Source organism: Microtus ochrogaster, chromosome 5 (genome assembly GCF_000317375.1).
Source record: "Microtus ochrogaster isolate Prairie Vole_2 chromosome 5, MicOch1.0, whole genome shotgun sequence".
Taxonomy (NCBI): Eukaryota; Metazoa; Chordata; class Mammalia; order Rodentia; family Cricetidae; genus Microtus; species Microtus ochrogaster.
Window position 1 is genome coordinate 65463455 of NC_022012.1, and position 5843 is coordinate 65469297.

The 5843-nt window shown below is 39.6% G+C and overlaps 1 pseudogene; it reads right to left on the minus strand.

Annotated features, from left to right (window-relative positions):
* Nucleotides 1-398: 398 nt before the first annotated feature.
* LOC101980773 lies at nucleotides 399-1382 on the minus strand (annotated as a pseudogene).
* Nucleotides 1383-5843: the final 4461 nt, after the last annotated feature.

A 5843-nucleotide genomic window follows, 5' to 3' on the forward strand; every position in this document is an offset into this window, starting at 1 on the left:
CATGTGTGGGTGAGATTCTAAGCTCCCTAATGTTGATCTGTTAGAAATCAGTGCTATATTTGAAATCATCGCTTCACAACCAACTTTGAGGACTGTGTTAGCCTCATAAATCTGTCTTTTTTGTTGGTAAATAATCTCTTGTTTACTCATCAACTTGATCTAGTTTTAGAAGTTGTATACTAAAAATGAACTTATAATTCTCCATGAAAAAAATAAAACTTGTTACAATTTTGCCTGATGTTGGATGAATTTATAGGCCAATTTGGAAAGGACTGACATTTTTATCTTTCTACATAAAAATTAAATTTGTTCATTAGCTACATCTTTTTTTTTTTTGCTTTTGCTGATTTTTTTATGACAAGGGGAGAACAATAATCAGCAAAGAGCAGGCCGTTTACTCAGAAGTCAGCATCCAAGGTGAAAGAATTCTCTGCTGAATTTGACATCACCCCCATCCTCTGATACTCGCCCACTCGCTTCTCAAAGAAGTTTGTCTTTCCTTCTAGTGAAATATTTTCCATGAAGTCAAATGGATTTTCTACTTTGAAAATCTTGCTGAACCCTAGCTCCAGCATAAGCCTGTCCGCCACGAATTCGATGTACTGCTTCATCAGGGCGCAGTTCATCCCGATGAGCTTCACAGGCAGGGCCTCCGTGAGAAACTCCTGCTCTAGCCTCACTGCGTTGATAATGATTTCTTGTACTCTTTGCTCCGGCGGCTTGTGTACCAGGTGCCTGAACATCAGGCAGGCAAAGCAACAGTGTAAACCCTCATCTCTGCTAATAAGCTCGTTGGAAAACGTAAGGCCAGGCATCAGTCCCCGTTTCTTGAGCCAGAATATTGACACAAAGGAGCCAGAGAAGAGGATCCCTTCCACAGCAGCAAAGGCCACAACTCGTTCTCCATAGGTAGCTTCTTTGTCCCCCAATCCAACGCAGGGCCCAGTCGGCCTTCTTTTTCACACAAGGCATTGTCTCAATAGCATTGAAGAGATATTCCCTCTCTTTGGAATCTTTAATGTAAGTATCGATGAGGAGACTGTACATTTCAGAATGTTATGTTTTCCATGGCAATTTGGAAGCCATAGAAACAGCGGGCCTCTGTAACCTGAACTTCTTGGCTGAAGCGCTCCACCAGGTTTTCATTGACTATGCCATCACTCGCAGCAAAGAAAGCCAGGACGTGAGATATAAAATGTCTCTCGTCGGGTTTCAGCGCTTCCCAGTGTTGAATATCCTTGGAGAGGTCGACCTCCTCAGCCGTCCAGAAGGAAGCCTCGGCTTTCTTGTACATCTGCCAGATATCATGGTATTCGATGGGAAAGACCACGAAGTGGCGGGGATTTTCTCTCAGAAGGGCTCATCATCAACGCTGGGCTTAGTGGATTCTTTACCTTCCTGTTCTTCCGGTCCAGGAAGATTCTCCTAGCAGCCTTGCTCACCAGGATGCAGGTCCCGCTGAGACTCGGGGGCGTGTTCTCCTTCTGGGACAGGTGGAGCATGGTGAGCGAGGGCAGCCGCCTAGGCAACGGAGAGGGTGGCGGAGTGGCTAGAACCCGGAGCACCTAGCTACATCTTTTTAATTCTTTTAAAGTTCTCATGATTCTAGCTTATAAAATCACTACATATATTTTGCTTCATTCACTGATTTATTATTTTATTTGGAAGGCTTTATAAAATTAGCAGTTTATATTAAGAAACATCTCTATTTTAAGGGAATAATTTTACATAATTAACTATTACATTTAAATTTTTGTGAATGTATTTTAAGGGGTTGAACAAGCTTTTCAGATGTATCTCTTACTGTGAATAGATATCCAACGTATTGAATTTTTATTCATCTGTTGAAGGTTACACAATGTGGGATTTACACCAATTATTGTTCTGATATTAAATATCCTCGTATCTCCAATATGCATTCAATTGAAATATATCTTAGTACATTTAAATTTGACTTAACAATCTCTTGTTTAGGATATATGTGTCATTTTTTTTTCAGATACAGGATAGATACTAGGTGCTTGATTGATAGATAGGTGAGTGATAGAAGACATATGTTAGATGACAGTTGATGGGAGATAGTTGATACATAGATAATGGATGGACAGATGGAGATATATATATATATATATATATATATATATATATATGATCTCTAGAAGACTGAAGGTGATGATTGATATGGTAGGTAGGTAGAGAGATAGATGATAGACTTGTTAGATGATAGATATAAATAGATACGAATAGAAATGGACACAGATGATGTGGATAGAGATGAAATATCATCTTCCTTTAGATTGGCCGTAGTTACTGTATCCTTTCTCCTCTCCACATCCAACTCCCTCATCTGAAATGCACATCTCCCAGCTTTTGAAAACGGCAGACATTTCAAAGGATTTGTTACCTGTAACCAAAATCAATTTTAACAAGATTCAAAAAGCAATGTCTCCAACTTCATAATTAGGCACTCACACTAAATATTCCACTTTTTCAGCAATATACAAATTAACAATCGCCAATATCATTTATTAGTGGCAAAGAATTGCTGCCTGTAATGAAATTACACCCATGAGAAGAATCCACTGCCATAGTTTAGTTGTGAGGAACCTGCTTGAGAGTGCCTGAAAATGTCTCATTTTGCATTTCTCAGAATTGTTCCTTAACGGAATCTCAGCTCTATTAAAGAGAGATAATGCTCTATTGTAAATAACTCACTGAAAGCCTTTGGTGAAGAAACTTGTCAGTCTTCTGTAGGAAGCCATGGTGCTGAGATCTCTACTATCCCAGGAGAATTCAAGTCATAATTGGGAAAAACATGAGCAATAGAAAAGACCTGGAGAAGAGGCCTACAGGGGCTGAGGAGGACAAAAATTGAGGCTCTGTACTAAAGCCCCAGGACAGCACTGAAACAGCTCAGAGCAGCAAACGGTGAACCGTGACATCCCTTTGGCCTGATGCCTGAGTCTCGTGGCCCCTATGTAATTTGTTGGCCAGCCTTAAGGGCTCCTCCCATTTTATCCTTGAAAAGAGGGATAGAGGGGTGCAATGTGAGTCTCAAGGCTGGGGTGGAGAGACCAAAATATCCACCTGAGAACAGTCACTAACATGGGCAAAGCAGAGCTATGAGGCTGGGCATGCCAGGAGATCCTGAACCTAGGTACCAGGATTCCGGACGTTAAGAGCTAAGTGTCATATTCAGAAGGGTGATCCAGCTCAGAGCCACCAGGAGGAAGTAAAAATCTGAAGTTCCAGTATTTTAAGTAGTGTACGGTCCTTTGGGTCTCTCTTTTGTTGTTATTGTATAAGAAATTCATATGCATTTTCTGTAATGTTCTTAAGCTATCCTGAAACTAGGAAGTGTTTGGTGAGTGTAATTTTTATGTTTATAATAATTAAATTAAATTGTATTTTAAAAACTTGAGCATTTTAAAACTAACAACCAGTGCAGCTAAGATTAAAAACCCAGTTTATTTGAGAAGCCTGAGTCTGCTTTCTCCTCTGCAGATGACTCTCCCGTTTGAGTCTTAAGAGAGACAGTCACAGAAAAGGCTGAGAAACACACATTTTCTTTTCTAGAAAGATAGCTTGGGTAGATTTTCTTTCTAACTTTCTTATTTCTCATACTCTTTTCTCAAGATGCATGGTATTTGTTGAGCACAACAGACATCTAATAGACACTTAAGGAGTGCAATCAAAATTTAGGATAAATTAGCTAAGGACTAATGTATAAGTAATTCCCTACCCAATGTAATTACAAAAATGGTGTCTCATGTGGTACAAGGATACTGCCCCTGAAGGAGCTTAGGAACTGAGACTTTGTGATTGGCTGAGGAAAAAAAAAATGTTTTCTTTCCATAGATGAGCGGTTTTATTTACTGAAAATGGGTTTGGAGATTGTCAAGGGTCATATCTGGATTTAAACAATTTGCCACAGATAGGAAAAGCAATTGTCACTACTGTGGATTAATTTTCAGGACAAAATTTGCATCTCTTTCTTCTGGGGTTAGCGTTGCCATGGTGATGTCATGGCATCAGGTTTTGCACAGAGGGTTACAGCTTCTTACCTGTCAACTTTTCTGCGAGCTGGGTGGGAAGAATTTCTGGAACATTCCCCGGAAGAACTCTGTGTGTTTCAGTCGGAGTAAAGGCTCAGCGGTGGGTTGCGGTATCAGACTCTACCATCCCCTCTATTTTAATGTTCATTCTAATATTCTGGACATGAATGGAAAAGGGGTCACTAAGGAATGGAGCCTGTGATCCCCATCACTTGGAATGAGCAATGCATCCTTTATATTTACCTGGTAGCGCTGGCAACATCAAGTTTTCTCAGGCAGGCATGTTACAGGGCCGGGGGGCATCAAAGCCAATGGAATCTGTGTTAGTATTTACTAAGGAGCGTGTGTTTGTTGCCAGTTTTATGCAATTTTTTCATGATCATACCAATGATACATGCAAGTGATGACGCTTGAGTCTGAATTATGGGCTAAAGCTTAAGTAACCTTGGAGAAAACTATAAATCTACTGTATAAAAAATAATAATGGATTGTTCAGTTTAGAGCAATGTAAAAACAATTGACCCCAATATTTTTTAAAAAAAAATACACAACCACACCGTTAGAACCACAAAAGTAGCTGGCATCTCAATCAAACTCAGGCAGAGCCCACCCATTCCACCCACAGCTTTTAACACAACCCGCTGTGAGATGGAAGTAAATCAGGAACCTGCTTCATTACTCATAAAATTTATTGAATGTGTGTGGCATGTTGAGCACTGGTTTGGGGATTCAAAGCTCAGTATGAGCCTCGTGGTAGATGATTAGCTGTGCACTGCATGGGCCTATGCTTCATTGAACCACCAGGAACTTTTCTGTGAGTTAGTGCGTGAATAGTATGCTCTGTTAACCAATTGTTTGGTTCCCCCAATTTTAAAAATTTGGGGCAGCATTTAGGTTTTACTAGTGAGGTATATTTGTACTGGAGCAGACCCAACACCCCATTGCTATTGCTATGCAGAACCGTTATTATCAGGCTTGCTTATTTGTGTTGTATAAGATGAAGTTTGCAACACCTGACTAGTGAATCTTAGAAATTAGGACTGCTCCATGCTTTCTTTTTCAAAAAACAAATCTCTCTCTCTCTCTCTCTCTCTCTCTCTCTCTCTCTCTCTCTCTCTCTCTCTCTGTGTGTGTGTGTGTGTGTGTGTGTGTGTGTGTGTGTGTGTGTGTGTTTGTTACATGCTTTGGGCAGTTTTATTTTACTTAGTTTTAAAATAACTAATGTAACTAATGGGCTCATGAGCTTAGGGACACCACAGCCTTCCTTGATTTAAATTTCAGTTATCTCTGCACTTTGGTATGTGGCTCGGTTTCTAGAGTTATATCAAGTTTTAGTATTTATTTGAGGAGTCTTGTGGATGTTAAATAAAATAGGTGTTAAGTCACCCACAGCCACAAAGCTGAGCATGTGTATCTAGGCCAATGTGATATCGATTTGCCTTAAGACATTCCAGATAGTTGTAATGACTGACAAATATTTGAGAATATTAAATGGTATGCTACAGAAAAGATATTTTATTTTAATACAGCTTATTTTCTGGAATGGTATATCTGGGGAGGTAAGATATTTTAAAGAACTATTAGTTATCTCTAGGTGCTGTGTCAAAGCTAGATCATATAGAAGAGTTGGCCTGTAATAGACTCACAGTGGTATCCAACTCATAGTCCAATACCTATGTTGCCCAAAACAAATAGAAAATTTCTTCTTCTTCTTCTTCTTCTTCTTCTTCTTCTTCTTCTTCTTCTTCTTCTTCTTCTTCTTCTTCTTCTTCTTCTTCTTCTTCTTCT